A 22149-nucleotide genomic window follows, 5' to 3' on the forward strand; every position below is an offset into this window, starting at 1 on the left:
TCACAATCTAAAAGTTTGTAAGTACCAGTCTTGAAGGGCTCTGTGATAATGTAAGGACCAATCTAATTGGCCTCCCACTTTCCTTTCTTTTCCCTAGCTGCTTGGTTCTTAGGGTTCTCTCAGAGCACTAGGTCACCAATATGAAAAATGCAATGTTTGATCTTTTTGTTGTAATGTCTTGATAGCCTATTCTGATATGCTTATTGCATGTTAATGGTCTTCTAACAACTCTAGATGTTCTAGATAGGCCACTCTGTACTCCTCATTTGATAAGACGTCTCAAAGAGTAACTCTCAAGGATGGGATCTCAACCTCTAAAGAAAGAATAGCTTTACAGTCGTAAACCAATGAGAAGGGTGTCACACCTATAAGTGTCCTAATACTTGTCCTGTAGGCCCAGAGGGTGGGGTTAAGCTATAAATGTCAATCTCTACCAATATCATTGACAGTTCTTTTGAGGATGTTGATAATGGTTTTGTTTGTGGCCTCTGCTTGGCCATTGCCTTGAGGATAATAAATTGATGAGGAGTGATGTATAATGTGAAACTTTTAACATAATTGATTAGTTATTTGATTTTTAAAGTACAAGGCATTTTCTGTGAGAATGGCGTGAGGTATGCCAAACCGACAAATGATATAGTTTAAAATGAAGGAAGAGATTTGTTTTCCCGTAGAGTCGGCAAGTGGCGCCACTTTGACCCACTTGGTAAAGTATTCTGTGGCAGTGATAATCCATTTATGTCTGCCAAAGGAGGGTGGATAGATGGCTCCAATCAAATCAAAGCCCCACTAATAAAAAGTCCATGGTGTGGCCAAAGGGTTGAGCTCTTGAGCTGGTGCATGAACAAGGTTACCATGGATTTGACATTTTTTGCAAGTTTTGACATAGTCGATAGAGTCCCTTTCCATGGCTGGCCAAAAATAACCCATTCTAAGAATCTTCTTTGCTAATGTGAACCCACTAGAGTATGACTCACAAATCCCTACATGGATTTCCTGCATAGCAACTCTAGACTCATCCTTTTCAAGACATCTAAATAGAGTACTGTCAAGAACTTTCCTATACAACGTATCAGCCATCAAAGTGTAACGTGAGGTTTGTCGAATGATATTTTGATTTTGGTTATGTGAAAGGTTAAACGAGATGGTATTATCATAGAGATAGGTGAGGACAGGGTTATACCAAAGGGAATCACGAGTGTTTAACTAGTAAACAATAAGGGAATTAGGTTGAATAAATGTAGGTTGAACCACCTCTTCTACTAAGAACTCATACCGCTCATGTTGCTCTAGGAACTGGAGTAAGGAGGCCAAGGTGGCCATAGCATCTTCTACTCTATTCTTTTCTCTAGGAATTTGTTCAAAACATGCCTTGAGTGTGTCAACCATATGTTTATAAGGCAATAATTTTTCATCTTTGGTCTAGTAATCGTTGGTGACTTGATTGATGATCAACTGAGAGTCTTCATAAACCTCTAGCGTTGTCAGTTTCCATTCTGAAGCTAGTTTGAGACCAAGACCAAAGCTTCATATTTTTTCATGTTGTTGGTGCAGGGGAAAATCAGTTTGTAAGACTTAGGGATGGTAACACCTAGTGGCGTGATGAACAAGATGCTGACACTTGATCCATGATGTGTGTAGGAACCATCAAAATATAATTTCCATGTTACTAGCTCTGTCTAAAGAATGTGCATATCTAGGAAATCCACTAGGATAGGATTTGAACTCTCTATAGGTGCATCTGCTAATTGATTGGAAATAACCTATCCTTTAATTGCCTTCTTATCAACATACTCAATGTTGAACTCACTTAGGATCATCACCCATTCAGCTAATTGACCTGTTAATGTTGTTTTGCTGAGAAGATATTTGAGGGGGTCAATTTTGGATATGAGATTGACTTTGTGGGTTAGAAGATAGTGACATAGCTTTTGGGAAGCAAAAACTATGGCTAGACAATCCTTTTCAATAAAAGAGTAATTGAGCTCATAGTTGACCAAGGTACTACTGATGTAATAGATAGCTTGTTCTTTTCCTTGGTCATTTTCTTGTGCTAGGAGGGCTCTGATTGATTTATTCATTATAGAAATGTATAATAATAAAGGTTTGTGTGGTGTGAGAGGTACTAACATGGTCGGATTCATCAAGTAGGTTTTAAGTAAGTCAAAAGCCTTCTGGCACTGATCATCCCACTTAAAATTTATATCTTTGTGTAGCAAGTGTGTGAAAGGTATAAAATTTTCTGCCAACTGAGAAATGAATTGACGAACTGATTGAAGCCTACCTTGAAGAGAGTGTAACTGACTCAATTCCTTTAGAGGTGGCATATTGATTATGGCTTGTACCTTTTCGGAGCCAACTTCTATCCCTTTGGCTAAGACAATGTATCCTAGAAGATTGCTTGATTTGATGCCAAAAGTGCATTTCTTGGGATTGAGCCTAACTTTGAACGCTTCTAGGTGGGTGAATATCTTGGCAAGTATGTGGAGATGTTCTTCTCAACTATGGGATTTGGCGAGAATGTCATCCACATAATCTTCCATAAGGATATGCATCATATTGTGAAAGATAGTGGTCATAGCCCATTGATAGGTAGCCCCAACATTGTTTAGGCCAAAGGGCATCACATTCCAACAAAACATGCCCCACGCACAAGTAAAATCTATTTTCTCTTGATCTTCTGGTGTTATCCTGATCTGATTATACCCTAAAAATCTGTCCATGAGTGAAAACATGGAATGACTTTTTGTTAGATCTACAATGGTGTCGATGTTGGGAAGGGGAAAATCATCTTTGGGACATGCTTTGCTTAAATCCTAGAAGTCAATGTAGATGTGTATGCTACCATTCTTCTTTGATATGGGAACAATGTTGGATATTCATGATGCATACACCAAGGGCTGGATGAAATTGGTGTTGATTAACTTTTCTAACTCTGCTTTGACTAACAGAGCTATATGGGGATGTATCTTTCTAAGATTTTTTTTTACTAGCTTGACCTTTGGAGAAATGTTGAGATGGTGGAGGATTAAAGTCGGGTCTAAGCTAGGCATGTCTATGTAAGACCATGCAAAGTTTATCTGTCTTTCTTCAAAGAAGTGAATGAATGCCTTTCATTCCTTCGTGCTTAAGGACTATGCTAAATAAATGATCCTTGGTTCTTGCTCTATAGTAATGTTGATTGGTTCTATTTGTTCAATCAAGATACAAGATCTTTCCTTAGAGTGTTTAGGTAAGGTATCAATTACCCCACCCACGGGTGCCACAGTTGGGTTTTCACCTTGGGATGCGTCACTTCTATTTGTTTCTATTTTTTTCTTGAGGTCAGCCAGAACTTTATATTGATCACGGAGGTTGTGGAATGCTTGACCTGTTCTAGTATGATTGAGGTAATTAATAGCAGACTCAATTATATGCATTTCTTTTGTTCTTTGTCGATGAGATGGTTCAACTACATTAAGGTAGATGAAGACTTCATGGTCAATGTCAAAATGAGGGATGTGGTGAGGCTTAGTTGTATCCTAGTTAATGAGTTCAAGATAGACTAGGGAAAGTGATTTGTAATATGGAAAGGGTTCAGCGGGGTTTAAAGACATAATTTCATTGGAGGGCTCGTAGACTATATTAGTGAGATCTATGACATGAGCTTCTTGTAGAATATCAAGAAAAGTAGAGCTTGTGAGACGCTCATAGTAGTCATCTTCAACTTCTATTAGAAAGAAGTCATGAAACAGAGTTTGAAATTGAAACCCATCAACATGTTCATCATCTTCTAAGTTGCTCTGTTGTACCCTGATTCTTGGCGAAGTGGGCCCCAGACTAGAGGTTGTTCCTTGTGTAGCCAAACTATCAGAGGTGGATATGTGAACAACATCACATTCTTTATCATAAAGATATTCCTTTAATAATGATTCAAATTCCCATTTAGTGGAATTGTCGTCGTCTTTGTTATTAGAGGTATTTACAAGTGATTCTTCCATGGGGTGCGAACCTGGGAGGGATACATTTATATTTATGATGTCAATTTTTCTTTGGCCATTATCGTCCCTTTGTTTAGGTACCCACACCAAGGTGGAAGAGGAGGAGTCACTACGTCACTATGCCTAGGATGAACTTCAACTGAGGTTCGTGTCTTGTCTTGCTCATCATACCCTACCCCTATTTTGGACTTGAATTATGCCACTAGAGGTTCAATGATGCTTGTCCCTTTTCCTAAGGGACCATCTCCTGTGTGTCCCATCCTTTTCATTAGGTCAAAAAAATTTCCATGTAGGTGGAGGGAGATGTCAATATTTTGTTGACTGATTTCTTCCACTGAATTTGGAGGTGTACCACTTGCTTTGATAAAATGTGTGTGATAAAGCTTAGTGGATGACATTTTTCCATGAGATAGCAGAGAAAGTGGGGGATCAAATAGCGAGACTAAGTACTCACCCACCCCTTTACGATGAAATTTACACCTTCTATTAAATTCTTTCATCAATCTATCCATTTCTTCATAGTGTAATTGTTTAGGGTCTTTGGATGATGATGGTGAAGGAATGGAAGGACCTGAACAACCCACTTTCTCTTTACCCTTAGTCAACATTGATGAGTGGTTGTCGGTTTGGTCAATAGAGCATGAAGTGTCTATAGGTGTGGACTAGCTGATGTGATCTGTCAGTGTGCCAATTTCTTCCCTGTTATGAGGGACAAGGGAATTACAATACTGGGAAAAGTGTTGGTCTACGGGTATGATCACCTCTTGACCCATGCAGTAAGGAAATTTAAGGCACTAATTATAAGTGGAGGGAACAACCTACAATTCATGAATCCACAATATTTCCAATAGGATGTTATAAGATAATTGTAGATCTAAAACTTGACAAACAATTTCCTTAACGACTAGTCCTACTCTGATTGGCAGAATAACCATGCCCTTGGAGGATATTTCCTCATCATCATAAGCTTTGATGGTGATTTCCTTTCTTGGGTAAATAACATCCTCTATATACCCTAGGGCTTTTACTAAATTTATTGTGCAAATATTAAGACCCACCCCACCATCGACCAATGCTCTCTTGACTATGTTTCTATGGATAAAGACTTCAATATACAAAGGAGAGTTGTGTTGCTAGATGACGAACATGTCATCTTGGGCTGAAAAAGACATGTAGTGAGGGTCAACTAGATTGTTGACCATGTTTTGAAATCTACTCACATCCAGGTCATTTGGCACTTAGGCTTCGGTGAGTATTTCTTTATGCTCCAGGGAGATTTGTAATAGTTCAAAAATGGAGATGTGGGTCAGAGTCTTAAGTAATTGTTTGGCCAAGTTGTACTTGGGAAAGAAGGAACTTGCAGTTGCATTATCAAGATTTTTCACAGGTCCTATTAAGATAACTTTAGAGGCTTGGCCTCAGGTAACAATGTTTGATGATTATTTTTTGCTTTTATCTTTAATTATGATGACATTTATGATGTTATCAAATCCAGAGATCGTGTTGATGGTGTTGTCATAATGATGGGCGTAATTAACTTTAGTGTGAGGGGGTGTGTTGTGATTGGTTTTGCATGATTCACCCTTTTCATGACTCATGAAGGGGTTTTTGAAAGCTATATGGTCTTCATTATTGCTAAGGTTGTTTACTTCAATGACCCCGTCATTGATTAATTTTTGAATTGCCCCCTTAAGGGAAAAATAATTATTTGTTAAATACCCCCTATTTCAATGGTAGGCACAAATGTTCTTGTCATTCCACCATTTTGGTTTGACTCGGGGTTCATAGGGTTTGGCCTGAGGAAGTACAATGAGTTCATCAACCAGGAGGGTTTGCAGAGCACTTTCGTAAGACACCCCAATAAGAGTATACTCCTTGGGTATGTCAAAAGATTGATATCTATGGGGAGGAGGAGCTTGATTGTATGCAACTTGTTGGTTGGATGTCGAGGGAGTGTCTGCATTACATCGATAGAATGGACAGGCATTGTCTTGTGGGGGTGCATTTGGGTTGGTGTTGACAACGATATACGATTGGTTTAGATGGGATTGGGTTTGAGGTTTAACATAGTTGGCTTCGACCATCTCATCATTAACGGTGTTTTTTTGTTGCTTCTTCACCATGACTTTTGTTTATCGATTGCCCAATCAAAGGAATTATGAGTCTACGTGGAGTTGTTTGAAAATCCCTAACCATCTTTTGATAGTTTGATAATGTCATTATTTAGTAAGGTCTCTTCTACCTTAGCGGCATTTTCTAAGGTAGTTTTGAGATCTTTAGGCCCTTGGAGTTAGAGCCAATAATTCATCAATTTGGAGAGACTATTAATGAAGATGTCAGTCTTCTCTTTATGTCTTTATGTCTTTATGTAATGAACCCATTTTGGGGGTCATTGTTTATTTTTGACTTTTCCCTTTGTATTTTTTTTTTTTTTGCCACATTTTCTCCGATGATGGATCTTCAGGTTTATTCTTCCATCTATGCAACCTGTTTGATGCCAAAGGTAAATGTTGATTGAGTAGATCAAATATGGATATCGACAATATATTACCATTGGACATGAGGGTTGACCCTCCTTAAATATTTTTGAACAGTTGCATCCATTAATTACCAAATAGTCATAGACTTCCTTGATCATATCTTGGTTATTGTTTAATTTCACCCTTCTAATCACACCTTTATATAATTGCTTGTAATCAGACTTGCTTGCTTAATACAATCATTATGTGTATAAATAACCAATGGAATGGTTAGTTCCCTTAATTGATATTTATTTAGTCAAAGTCCCTCCGATGTATATTATTCTTGGCATTGATAATGGATATTGATATTCATTCTGAAGAATAGATATTAGATATGATTATCCTTCTTAATCTCCTGATATACTTAGAATATAAATAGGTGTTGAGGGAAAGGTCATGACCTTGCTCTGAGTCACTTGGTATTGATTATAATAAATGCTAATATGTTATTCTTTGAAATAATATTTAACATTAGTATTTTAATATTTTATTATATATAATAGGTCATTACTATCAATATTATATTTCAAAATTCTCATTTTTCATTTGATATATATTGCATTGTAAATTTCGAACAAAGTTATTATTTTAATATATCAGTGATATTCGATATATGATTAGTTAATCAATTCATTATCTTTAGTTATCAATAGTATTTATATTCAAATGTGATAATAGTTAGATATATTACCATCTTATTGATTTATAATGTAATTATAACATATTATATATTATATTAATAATAATATTAGTAGTATCATTATTCTTAATACTATTACATAGTATATTTTCTTTATATATTATTTATAATAATATTTAATTCTCAATTATATTATAATATTATCCTTGAATATGTCCATTTCATAATCTAATATCATTAATCGTTTATTTATGTATTTTTATACTATCATAATAATAATTATATATCAATATTATATAATAATGCTTGATGCACTACTATTAATATTTATTTAATATTGATTTGACCTTTAATATTACCTTATTACCTTAGTAATATATTATTATTTATTCTTTAATAATATATTATACCATTAATAATATATCAATATTTATTTTAACATTAAGAAATTATTTATTTATTTATTCATAACAATTTACTTATATTACCCTAATTAGGGGACATGACACTCTATGATACTTGGCGAATGTGTGTCTCCACCGTTGTAGGAAGGTCTTGAATGACTCACTAAAAAGTTGTTTTGTGTTGCATAAGTCGATCATTGTGGCTTCCCTTTCGATATTGTAGGAATATTAGTAGATGAACATAGAAGCTAGTTGGTTAAAGGTTTTGATATTAGAGGGTAGCTTGGAGAACCACTCCATGGCTTGCCCTCCAAGGCTTCTAGGAAACAGTCACATCAAGTACGTCATGTCATGGACAAATTCCATACTCAAGGTATAGAATTGTCTGAGGTGGTCTTGTGGATCTGATGTGCCAAAGTATTTATCATACTTTGAAATTTGTACATTTTGTGGGAAATACGTAAAGGTAATGTTCTTATAAAAGGGGAAAGGACACACCTTTTCAAGGCTAAATTATGAGGGTTGTGTTTTTCCTCTCTTCATTCTTTCCATTTCCATTTGTAGGTCTTGTAGTTTTTGTGTGACAACATCTAAGGGTGACTCTTCTTCATCTCGTTTTAAGTTAGTCACATCAAAATTGGATGGCAATTTTATACCTTGTTGTGCTAATGATAATATGTAACGTGTTGGAAATGATTGAAAATATCATAAGGAAGATTGTTGGAATGATCATATGGAACTGGTAAAGAATGTTCTCAATCATTGTTTTGTCATTGATGTCAAACTTGCTACTTGCAGGAATGACAATTGCTTTAGTGATCCAAATACTATCAATTAGTTGATTAACAAGGAGGAGGAAATCAATAAGATGTAACTAGAACACCTAGAGAAAGGTTGAAGTTATGATGTTGGAATGAAGTAGAAGGATCAGTCAAGCCATTGATGAAATAATGTACTGATGACATACTCTAAGACATAGAGAATGGGCACACTGAAAAATATCAAAGATATAAGGTTTTAGCTAAGACATCTGTAAAGCCTAACTAAAGTTCATTAGAGAGAAGGAGTCGAGCAAGCTAGTAGGTGCCGAGCAGATTCCTAGTTGAAGCCAAGCAAGTTCAACTTCAAGTGCCGAGTGAACTTCAGATGTCGAGTGATACAGAGTTTATCAAGTGCCGAGTGATATCAAGTGTCGAGTGATATCAGATGCTGAGTGATATAGAGTTTATCAAGTTTCGAGTGATATCAGGTGTCGAGCTATCCAAGAAACAGATGTCGAGTGTCAGAAAACCAATAGTGCCGAGTAACACAGAGATGTGGAGCATCAATAAACCAATAATGTTGAGTTGCTGCATTATTTCGATAGTCGAAGATTTGCCAGATCTAAGCCGACAAGGGTGTTATCTAGAAGTCTATGAATTAAAGGGAAGATAAGAATGATGAGATGGTGGCACAGAACACCATGTAGAACATTTTTGAGGTTACAACTGGAACCTAGATGAAGTCTCTAGATAAGAACAAGATATGAGGTCGATACATTGTATCCTACCTAATCCATTTGAAACCCTACAAATTGGAGAGGGAGAATTGCGCGAAAAAGGAAAATTAGATTTCTATTTAAGGAGTCATAAGGTCATGAAGCAAAGAGAGAGAAGGTGGTCGAGCATGAAAGCATAATTGTTGAAGAAGGTCCTAAGGAGAAGAAAGCACAGAAATAATGTTTGGATAGATGACCATAAGGATGATTGCATTGGCATGATGAGTAAGAAGACTCAAGGAGACAAAGCTTGAGAGGAAGACAAGCTGTCAGAGCTGAAATGATTAAAGCCAAGCAATAGGACTGAACTGAAGAAGTGATCTGAAATCTACAAAGTATGTTGTAAGTTGTATCAGATCAAAAAGCCATTATTGTTACTCTCTAGCAATTGTAACAGATAGTTTAAATCCTATGGACTTAGGTTGGCTTAATAGCCATGAGGTAAATCCTTTAACAGGGTGACATTCTAAGTGAATGTTTAGAAGTCCTTTAACCAGGCCCATTCCTAATAGTTTGGTGAAATCCTCTAACAAGGTCACATTTAACAATGTGTTGTAAGCCTTTAACAGGGCAGGCTTTTAACAGGGCATCACTTTAGAAGAGTGAAAATCAAGTAGCATGTTACTAGTGGTTTTTCCCAAATTGGGTTTCCACATAAATCATTGTGTCATGTGTTGATCTTGCATGTTTTATCTCTGCATGTTGATTTATTGTAACTTGCTAATATGGTTGATTTAAGTTTGGATGAATGAAAAGTGTATGGATTCATTAAAAGTAGTGAAAAAGTGTTATTAGGGCATTTGGACCTTGGATAACTGATTCACCCCCCTCCCCCCCTCAGTTATTCTAAAAGAATTCTAACATAACGCTCCTTATGTTTCTCGAGTATCTTATCCATGATGTCGACAAGCTCAGGATTTTGTTGGAAATATTTGATTTTAGTTTCAATACTTCTGTCATCCCATACGTTAGATGAACCCATTGTAGCCACGGATTCTAAGTTTCAATTGAACAAGGGTCACTTGTGAATAGCTGCATTTTGTGGGCAATCTATTGTTGTGGTAGGCTCAAGGAGATTTAGAGGTTTTGTGCACTTAATGGTTCGGTTAACTATTCTAGCACTCACTCGTATAGGCGATCATTTTAGTTTTATAGCTACATTGGTTTTATGCAGTGGCATGAAACGTGAGTTGGATTCCTTTAGTTCTTAGGAATTTTTGAAATGTGAGGGTTTTTGTTGACCGTGATTTGTCTGTAGTAACAAGCTAGGTTGAACAAGGTGTTTGCCAATGTTGATAGGATGAGTTTCACTTTCGCTATGTTAGGTAAGGGATGAATGTGTGTCTTCAAATATTTCTAGCTTGATGATTGAAAGGAAGCAATGATAACTATTGGGTTGATAATGGTGTTTGTAGCTCTGCTTGTTTTAAAAAGACGTTTTTGGTTAGATATGGAATTTCTCAGACTTTGTAAAATACTAGCAAGGAAAAGAGTATCCAAATTTTTTATTTATTCACAATTATTATGCATGCAGATGGCCTTTGTTTTATGTTTTTTCTCAAATGCATCATAAGATTGGCCAGATGCATTTTTTAATTGATCATATGCATTGTTAAAATGCTCAGATTCACTATTTGAATTGTCATATGCGTCGTTTCATGATTCAAATGCATTGTTTTGCTGGGCAAATGCATTGTTTAAAGGCTCAGATGCATTGTTTTATAGGAATATGTGTTATAACAGAGATCATAAGTGTTACAAGAACATTCAAAAGCACTATTTTATGTAGTATATGTGCTACTTTCAGTATTATTCAACAATGTTCTCATTTTGGACTGGGTTTCTCAATACCAGTTTAAAGTTTGTCTTTCTAGAAAAATTGTGAGTTGCACTGGTGTTCGTTATTAAGTTTTAAAGTACTTCCAAGCACAATAGCAGTAAGACCAAAACAAAATGTAAAACCACACTCACCTAGAAAATGGAAGAAAATGGCTTCCTAAAAAGGTTATCTAAAGCCAGTGACTAGGGGGTTTTAGTGTTTAACCAGCTATGTTTGAATTTACCTCTCTTGTGATAGAGAGCTTCCCACCAACACTAAGGAGGTTTGGCACAATCTCTTACGAGACTACTAGAGAAAGGCTATGTTCTGAACACAAGTGGCTTGCATTTGATTGGGAATGCAAGATTAGGAGGCAATCCCTCTGACTGAACCTGCTAAGGCAACTTGGGAGGTAGCCTTTCTATGGAAAGATAATCCTACTTAGTGGAAGGTAGGAAATGGAAATCACAATAGGTCTGGGAGTTTGATCACTCAAGGAGAGTGAGAGCATATCCCTACTATTTTGAATTCTCAAACACAATAGAGACAAAGTTTTAATTACCAACCCTTATACTACTAAAGACAAAGGGGCTCCTAGTCAGGCTATGTGTGGATTCTTTCCTTGTCTAATTATGATTGATCTTTACAGAAGGTTGGGCATTCTGATCAACTCGAAGGAGTTGAGAGCATAGGCCTACTTGTGTTTCAAATCAGCGAGATCAAATGCTTATATTAAGCTATGTTTGGAACTTAGAAATGTCGCACTTTAAATCAACAAGAGTCGAGGTCCACTTATCTGATTTGGAGGTAGCAAAGGCAAGACACGTTTATAAGTGTCTTCATTCTTGTTGCATGTTTTGTGCAATTTGAGAGTTTTTCGTTAACTCGGAAGGGACCTGTAAGTAAACGATATTCAGATCTAGAAGTTAGATTCAGGAAACTGTAATTTTACCAGATGCACTACAGGAATGCTTATATGTGTTATAAAAAGCCCTATATGCACTATTTAATCTTGCAAATGCGCTATAATAAAAATCAAATGCACTATATAACACTTTATATGTGTCTTAGAAATGATTGGATGCATTACAGAATTCTTCAAAAGTGCTATAGAAAGATGCAGATGTGTTACAGAACTATGTATGTGCGCTTCAAAAAGATGTAAATGTGTTACATAACTATTTAAATGCACTTTAGAAAGGTTAAATGTGTTAAAAAAGAGTTCATAAGTGTTAAAATATCTCTTGAAAGCATTAAAAAAAAGCTCAAAAGCATCAAAAGAATCAAATCTGACCCTTGTGTGCTCGGGGAAGACTTTGGAACGTTGTTCTTGTTGATATGAGGCCCCCTGATCACTCCAGAACCTATATTCAATCAAATATGCACAAAAGAATAGAAAGAAACACGTATCTATACTAAAAATGAAAGATTAGACTGCAAATTTTGAAAATAAAGAGGCTTTTAGTTCAGCCCCACGGTGGGCGCCAATTTGTACATGGTGTAATCACATATTCATAAAACCTTAATGTAGAATGCAAATAGACTGATGAAGAACTAAACTAAACCCACTATATCACCATCAGAATGTAATCTCCACAAGTGTCTCATGTTTCCCTGACTACAACTACTAAAATAGCTCTCAGACCAACATCATAGTGACAGTTCTAGGATGGGAGTATGCTAAAAATGCAGATCTACAAGGATGCATGCAAGATCTAGGACTAAAAATGTAGATTATATGCTATCAAAATGGACATGCAATACTAACATATAATAAATGATGCTAAATAACATAAAAACAATGCTAAAATGCTATGAATTTACTAGAATAATTATGGTAAAATGATGAATCAAAATGTGCCTATAGTGCAGATGCCTAAAACTTGGGTCCTTTAGCTCTTGGGTTTCCCTCCTATTTATAGGATTTTAGAAGGGGTTGGGGTGAGAATCAGGATTGTCACCTTTAATTGATGGGTGAAAGTGAAACTGAAAATATCTCATAAGAGACCAGAAGGAAGATTCCAACAAACTTAATTTTGAGGATTATTGAGGATATTTCTAATTCTTTTAAAATGAAAAAGGAAGATTTTCAATTTCATGAGGATAAATGATTTTATTGCTTTAATAAATGTCTTATTTATTCTCATTTTTTTGTCTTTTTCCTTCTATTTTTGAATTTCATTTTATGAATTTGAATTATTGTTCTCCTCTTTTAAAGTTGATTTAGGTCTTGTCAATTTGATAGACAATTGAAGACCTGATGTGATTTTTTATTTGAAAGTCTATTATGTTTCTTCTGATTTTCTCCTTGATTTGCATTAATTGATTGGAATTGTGTAATTTGGGTCTTTGCCAATTTTTTGGGTGTCTATAGTATGTACCCCCCAAAATCAATAAACACCCCCCCCCCCCCCCTCGCCACCCCAAAAAAAAAAAATGATTTGGCACTTTATACTTAGTACGATTACAATAGGCCACTTGCCAAAATGGACAAGAGTGGATTTCTAATTTTTCTATTTACAACCTCCTCTTGGAGTTCATATTTGGAACTAAGCAATGTTGCTTAGATATATAACAACTTTGAAGCAATACAATGCAAAGAAAGGACCTATTTCTGGAGGTGATATTTCTATCCACACAAGCCTATAATCTGATTGTAAATTTGGAAACTAGACAAAAAAGTATACACTTTCAAAAAAAATAGAACTTGAAAATGTGTCCAAATGAGCCCGAACTAAGCCTTTGAAGTTATAAAAATTACGATTTGCAATTTGCAGAAAAATTCAAGAACAAAGATCTCAAACATCCTATACCAATGTGTAGATCACAAAATTCTACCTCAAAACAAACAAAAATTGCTAGAAAAAAGGAGTCCATATTAGGGAGATATCGTTGTTTGAAAATCACCTCCATAATTATTTTTCCTATATCATAGTCGTCACCCCTCAAAAAATTAGATGACTCTAGATTTCACCTCAGATGTCCAATTTTGATGAAACAAAAGTCAATTTGGGTATTTTTTGACCTTCTGAATATGATGCCAACTAAAAATGAATAATATCTGATTTGCACCAGCAAGCTCCAATCTTTTCCTACAAAATATCTCTCTTATTGGCCTAATGGCCAGATTTTTTTTGAAAAATAATGCAGATCCAAAAAATTGCAAAGATGCAAATAAAAAATGCAGATCTGAAAAGTAATTGTACAGATCCAATGAGATCATACCAATTTCACAAATCGGGCCTTTGGGTTTTCGTTTGCAAAAAAGTTTTGCCTCTGATTTGACTATGGCCTAGGGTAGGCAAATTTATAGTCAAAATTCATTGGATTGACACTTCAGATGCAATGGTGAGGTCCACTTTGGCTCTAGATGCTCCCAATAGCTACAGAGGTCCACTTTGGCTTTAGACAATCCCAATAGTTGTGGATACTCTAGATTTGAATCAAAGTCCTCTAAGAGGTGAAGCAAGAATGGTCTTTAATGGCTATGAAATGATGCTCCTATGGCTCTGATACCATGTAAGAATTTGTCTTAGGGAAAAATAAAGCCAAGATCAAGAAGCACAAGACAAAGCACAATATGGACCAAATGATTTATGATATGAAAATGAATAATATATCATATTTTCTTAGATGATTTTATACACACTAGAAGTGCCTGTATATAAAGGCCTCTAGGATGCTTCTAGAATGACTAGGAGTTAGTGAAGAGATAAGCTCAACAACTAAGCACACGTCCACCAAAAGTGGATTATCCTCCATTGTGCATGAATGTACGTGCAAGAATGAGAAGATAAGCATGAAAAGGTGTATCTCGTATAGAGATGTTGTAGACACCATGTGCTTAAATTAAATGATAAATCCTGTGTTGTCAACAAAACAACTCATATGAGTATGCATAATCCTAGGTGTCTACGTGACAAATAATATAATAATGCATTAACGCATTAACCTAAGTAAACTTAAGTAAAGTGTAAATAGTAATTAATTATTTACACTAACAATAATGTCTTGCTATTTTTTCTTTTTTATTTATTGTGCTTGTTATGGAAATATTTTTTATGGCTCCATAGTTTAGGGGAAAATAATATTTTTTATTTTTTATGTACAATACAATTTGGAGAAATAAATTAAATGAATTCATTTTGTACACAACAAAACAAAAAACAAAAACCACCAAACTCATGATTGTTGCAAACAACCACCAATTAAATGCAAGAAAAATACTTTATATGAAAGTGGAGAAAAAGGTCATCACAAATAATAAATATAGTAGAAAAATTGTGCAAAAAAATTAAAGCCTCTGATTAGAAAAATAAATAAACTCATTCACTTTTCATGAATGCGATAGTTTTCTGCCATGGCAGGAACTAAAAATATCATTGTCTCTACCAAATATTCTATTGACTAAATAAATTATAGAAACTTAAAACCAATATTTAAAGAGAAAACTAAACTAATATAGAAAAATAAATTAAAATAATTAAAAAACTAAAATCTACATCAATTTTAAAAATCAAAATTTAAATAAATAGAGATCACAACATGAGTTGAGCTAATGTGGAGATCACAAGTATTATTATTTTTAAATAAATAGAAAAATAAAAATAATAGTTAAAAGTGGAGATAACAACTAATACATATAAAAAACAAGTGTTAAAAGTTGAGTGAGAACTAGTTGTTAATTAATTAATGGGAAGGATTTACAATTTTATGGCCAAACTGACAACTTTTTCAGCAAAAATTAAATTTTTGGGAACAAAGTTCCCACAAATAGCCTATCGGCTAAAATATTATGTCTAAAATAACTAAAAATTAATATTTTTAAACCAACTTTCATTAAATTTCAAACTTGACAATTTTAAAGGTCCCAATCCCCGATTCATTGAAATCGAGAAGCGCAAGACCAATGTGGAGATTGCCAGTTTGGTTTCTAGTTTGGTTGAGTTATGCCTCAGATCCACTTTTTTCTCCTTCCAAGGGGTCATCTATGAGCAAGTTGATGGAGTGGCCATGGGCTTCCCTCTGTCCCCTGTCATTGCCAACCTTTATATGGAGCAATTTTAAGAGGTGGTCCTTCGTCCATTCCCTCTTTAGCCTAAGTGTTGGAAGAGATATGTAGATGATACTAATGTTTGTTGGCCCCATGGGCTAGACAAACTAGAAGAGTTCCACTAGCACACCAACAATATTGCGTCAAGGTATTTCCTTCACCAAAGAGCTTGAGTCTGGAAACTGTAGACACAAAAGCTTGCACCCAAGCCTAAGGGAATACTTCTTAGTCAACCTCGTGTAACATGGAAACAATCTCAAAATTGTGGGACTTTACAACTTAAGATTGAGTCTCTAGAGAAGGTTGGCTTCCTTTACTATTAGGATGCACCTAACTGATTCTTGAGAGGAAAAGGGAGAAGGAATGTATGCAAGCAAAACTACCTAATCTAATCTAGAGGTTAATTCACCAAACAATATATGGGTCTACTTCCTTTCTAATGAATGCACTATAACTTAATAGATTTCTCAAAATATACCATTATCTACACCTTTTCAATCTTAATCAAAAGATAACACAATTAGAGAAGGAATTTAATAGATTCACTTGATCTAATTAGTTACCAAGTATGAACATGATCATATGATATTTCAATTGTCAAAATACATTCAGCAAGTGAGGCCAGAGGAGTATACACACACTTAGCTGACTAGAATGGATACGGTTAAGAAGATCTCTATTGAGCATAGGAAAAATTACAGAAGAACTCTAAAAATTAGAAAAGAGAGATCCCTTGAGAAGACATCAAAACTTGCTTTTATAGTTCAAGCATAACTCTGGATTGCTTCACAATTTTATTCATTGCATTTAAGATTGTCAGAGAGTGATCAGATGAAATCTAGATGATAGATCTGATTTGGTACACCTTTAAAGTCATGGAAATCATCAACGTTGACTGGGGGAAACCTTGATCTTAACATGAAATGGTGTCATTCATGCAAAATCTCCCTCAAATGGATAATTAGGAGGCAGGCAACATGTCTTTCAAGACTTTTAGCATGGCCATAACTCGAGAGTGGTTGGGATCAATCAAGAAGATCTGATCGCACAAGAAAACTATTCCTTTCTCCTTCCTGGCTCAACAAATTAGCAAAAATCAGCAGTCAAACTAGGTCATGCAACCAAAAAGCACCACGTGGACTAGTATTCTTATTTCTTTCCACCACCTCACAAGGTCCTCACAAGTTTGACTGTTTCATTACCTAGTCGCAACTTCGCCACCTTACAACTTCATAAATTGTTTACCCATGCAAAACTGCAAAATTATCACTAAAATGTTATTTGTTGCTTCGCAGTTTAATTCCAACATTTTATTTTAACTATGGTGACCTCACAATAACTGGAAACCCTTGGGTTACAGCTTCACAACATGAAAGGGACAAAACATAAAATATCTTGCGAACCTGCAACCACCCTCATAAAATTGGCAACTAACTATAACTAACCACTAACTAGCACCGTAAAAGTTACTGCCACTTACCATCCAGGCCCGTAAGGACATGTGTCCCCAAGGTGTTTCCCTGCATTGCTTAAAATATTCATAGCTTCAAAATGTGAAAAAGTGTCAATCGTCGATCACCAAATGATCGACAATCATAAGAGACTTGAGTTATTACTGCATTTTCCTTTAAGTTTTTGGGCCCACTGGACATCCAACATCCATCTCAGCAGACATGTAGACCCCCCAGTGAATTAGCATGAAGGAACTAACATGAGGTCCACCTCAGCACTACTTGGCATTTCATTTCAACACCAACAACCTACAAAGAAACAATGGATCCACCAGTAGACGTGGCGGCAAGGCACTTGCTCGCATTCTTTAAACATCATGCATCCTTACAAAGTGAGGAAGCGTCAACCATTGATCATCACAAGATTGAAGGTCATGCAAGATCTTCATTATGACCTGGTCTAGTCACCAACCTCACCCAATGATGTAACACCAAATTGCCAACGTGCCTTGACATGTTCCTAAACTGTTATGACAGGCATGACATCATTAAATCCACATGTCAATACCTCTCTTTGTCTCATGAATTAACTACCTCACTTTTCAGTAAAGTGACAAAGCGATAACCATGGATCTTAGTCCATCTAATAGTCCCAATAATGCACTAATTCATGTCAGAACTTGACCAATGAGAACACTGCCTTTTTCCAACTATTCTGACAGCTTGTCCACCTCACCTACAACCCATAAGAAATGAGACCCATATGCCACATGGCACAAAGTTTCTTTCTCACATTCTGACATATTTTGACAAATCTGAGAATATGGAAAAGTGCTCGTTGTTGATCTTGGAAGATCTGACAATGGACAAAATATGGGCCCACAAAGATATTAAAGTGCATAGTCACTTAGGAAATAAAATATATCCTAAGGTTATAAAAATATTATTTTTGCGTGCCCTAATGCTTGAATATTCAAATATCTGAATGACTGTTATACATTTTGCCAAATATGAAATATGAATTTTGGCGGGAGGGAAAAATAGCTAACAAAAACCAATTGCCTTTCCTTGATATTCTACTCATCAAGAAGCCAGATGGCTCCCTTGGTTGTCGTGTGTTTAGAAAGGCCACCTATATAGACTTGTACATACACTCATCCTCCCACCACCATCCTAGCCATAAAGAAGGCACTCTTAAGACCCTAGCACTGAGATCCCATAGGATTTGTGACAATGATCACTTAAAGCTTGAATTTAATCATCACTGCCAAGTCTTTAGGCTTAATGGCTATTCTTCTAGGTAAATTTTTCAGGGCCCTCAACTAAGCTAGGTCCTTCCACCATGCTTCCTCAAATCCTAATCCTTCTCTTCTCCTCCCTCATGTTTTGAATTCCTTCCTCCCTTTCGTCATTGGCATTTCCCAAAAAATTGCCAAGATCTTGTCCAAGAATAGTTTGTGTGTAGCTTTCAAACCCCTCTCTGAGCTTAGCAATTGTGTGCCACCTATCAAAGACCCTAGAGATATGCATTACAACTCAAGAGTCTATAAAGTGGTCTACTATTGTGGCACAACTTATATTGGTGAAACAGGTTGCTCCTTCCACAATCAGATCAAAGAGCATGTGACATACATTAGGCACGATAGGGTTTACAAATCAACATTAGCCGAACATTCTTTTTCTACCAAACATCACATATGTTTGGAGAACATGCAAATCATTTCTAATGAGGACACCTATTTCAAAAGGAAGCTCATAGAAGCTATTGAAATTAATAACTACCTTGTTAACCTCAATCATGATGATGGTTGGATCCTCAACCCCTCTTGGCATCTTATGTTTTCCTTAAGGGACAAACACCCTCATTGTGATGGTTAATCTCTTTCTCTCCCTTTCCTTCTTACTTGGTTTCTCTCCCTGTCTTTGTTTCATGTCCCTTGTCCTCTCTCCTCCTCCTATCCTTAGGTGGTTCATGATCCCCTTCCTTTAGGGTGGCAACGTCGTTAGTGTCTTTGTGGTTCTTCATCTTTTCTCATTGTTCTTGCTTTTCTTGTTTGTGTTTGTCTCATTTTGGGTGGTGTGGTTTTTCTCTTTGTTTAGGTTCTTGTTAGTGCTCTTGTACTCCTTCGACTCTTGGGTCCTCTTAGTTAGGCGTGTCTTGATTTCCACCTCACTTTTTTGCCTTTTCATTGCACTTTCGTCCTAGGTGCTTTTGTTGGTGTTCTTTCTCTCCTTTTGTTTCCATCCTATTTTTTGATTCCTTTTTCTATTTTTATTGTTCTCTTATTTATATATAGATACATATATATACATATACACATATATACATATGTATATATGTGTGTGTATATATGTATACATATATACATATATGTATGTATAGATATATACATATATATATACATACATACATATATATATGTGTGTGTACACACACACACACACACACACACACACACACACACACACACATATATATATATATATATACGTATACATATATATATGTATGTATAGATATGTATAGATATATGTATATGTATATATATAGATATGTATATATATATATATATACATATACATATATATATATATATATATGTATATATACATATATATATATGTATATATATATATGTATATATACATATATATATATGTATATATACATATATATATATGTATATATATGTATATATATATATATATATATATATGTATATATATATATATACATACATATGTATGTATCTATATACATACATATACATGTATATAGATACATACATATACATGTATATAGATACATACATATGTCTATGTACACATATATAACGTTTATATAGATAGGTTCATATATTTATTCATATTGATTTTTGTACAATGTATGAGCATGTGTGTGTGTGTGTGTGTGTGTGTGTGTGTGTGTGTGTGTGTGTGTGTGTGCACGTGTGTGTGTTGCTCTTATTTTTCTATTTATTTTTTGTGGTGTTCTTTTGATTTATTTGGTCCTACGTTCTTCTTTTCACACACACATCCTCACACACTTATACATGCATGTAATTACACATAGATGTGTATGTTCAATAGAGTATTTGTATGGGTGGGAGGTATGCACACACACACACACACATACATCTCATACGTATTTACATACATGTATATGTACACATATGTACAAAATTATACACATATATGTATATATACATGCAAATATTCACATACATGTAGGAATATATAGATACAAACATATGCATATAGATATATACATATGTATGGATGCATGTATATATATTTGTAGGTGTATGAGTGTTGATAGGGTTGTTATATACATATATATGTATATGTATATATATATATATATATATATATATATATATATATATATATATATATATATATATATATATATATATATATATATATATATATATATATATGTATGTATGTGTATACATATATGCACACATACATAGATATGTATGTATGTATGCATATATACATACATACATACTTACATACATATATGTATGTATGTATGCACGCGCGCACGCACACACACATGTACATATATATTCGTAGGTGTTTGGTCACTAATAGGTTTGTGCAATATAGGACATTTTTGACATGCACGTATTTTATGGATATATTTTTATGTAGATTCACATATAGGATATTTTTGGATTGCACCTTTTTTTTTTTATCATTTTTAGTTTTTCCTCTTAACTCGTGTTTGATTCTCCCCTCCCCACCTTTTTCATCAGTCATTTTCTTAGGATTTATTAATTATTTTTCTAACATTTCTTTTTAATTCTTGTTCTTGGTTTTCTTTGGTCCTTGTGCTTTCTTGTTTAGTATTTTACCCCACTTGTATTATTATTATTATTCTAGCTTTGGGATGTGTGCAATCCCTCTTTACTTGGTCCCTTTATCTTGTGAGTCTATGCTAAATCTACAACATACATTGTTTTACATCTCTTGCTCTCTCATCCTGATGATGGATTACGTAGTGTGATTCAAAATATTGATGGTAAAAATCTCAACACAATCTAATTCAAAATCTAAGCACCATAATTGTATTATTCTATAATATTTATAAATTAAAGAAATATTTAAGTTCTTATAACACCATAAACCTTCACAACCAAGGGTCAAATGTTGATAAAAACAAAAACCAAAACAAATGTTTTAAAATTTAATGTTTATTTTTTTATGAGATATTATGTTTTATTTTTATAAGTATAAATATACAAATTTCATTAGAAAATCAAACTATATATAGAATTCATATTGATTTTATTTTTTATGGGATACTATTATTTTATTAGTATAAAATGCAATATTTATTAGAAAATGAAATTATTTTTATGTAGTTAAATGGTTTTTTGACAAAACAAAATAAAACTTAGCTAAGATTTTTATTTTTTGTGGTGAAATATTATATTTATATTAATAATAACTAGTTCAAAAAAGCTCCCGAAGAAAAGAACCAGAAATGAAAAACTTCGATCATTGCCTGATACAAAAAAGGATGCAGAAGAATAGATACTGCATCAAGAGAGAGTATTTATCAACATCAATGAATCTTGTCCTAGAGATTCCCAAATCAAGAATAAGTGATTATAAAGAGCTCAAAACTCATATGAATATAATTCATTGTTTGGTGCCATAGACAAGACCAATAGCCCAACAAAAGACTATCACAAAGATTACTATCATTGATCTACATCCAAAACTTCAATT

The sequence above is a fragment of the Cupressus sempervirens genome, chromosome 6 (genome assembly GCF_028749045.1).
Source record: "Cupressus sempervirens isolate cs-2001-9-10 chromosome 6, ASM2874904v1, whole genome shotgun sequence".
In the NCBI taxonomy this organism is placed as follows: domain Eukaryota; kingdom Viridiplantae; phylum Streptophyta; class Pinopsida; order Cupressales; family Cupressaceae; genus Cupressus; species Cupressus sempervirens.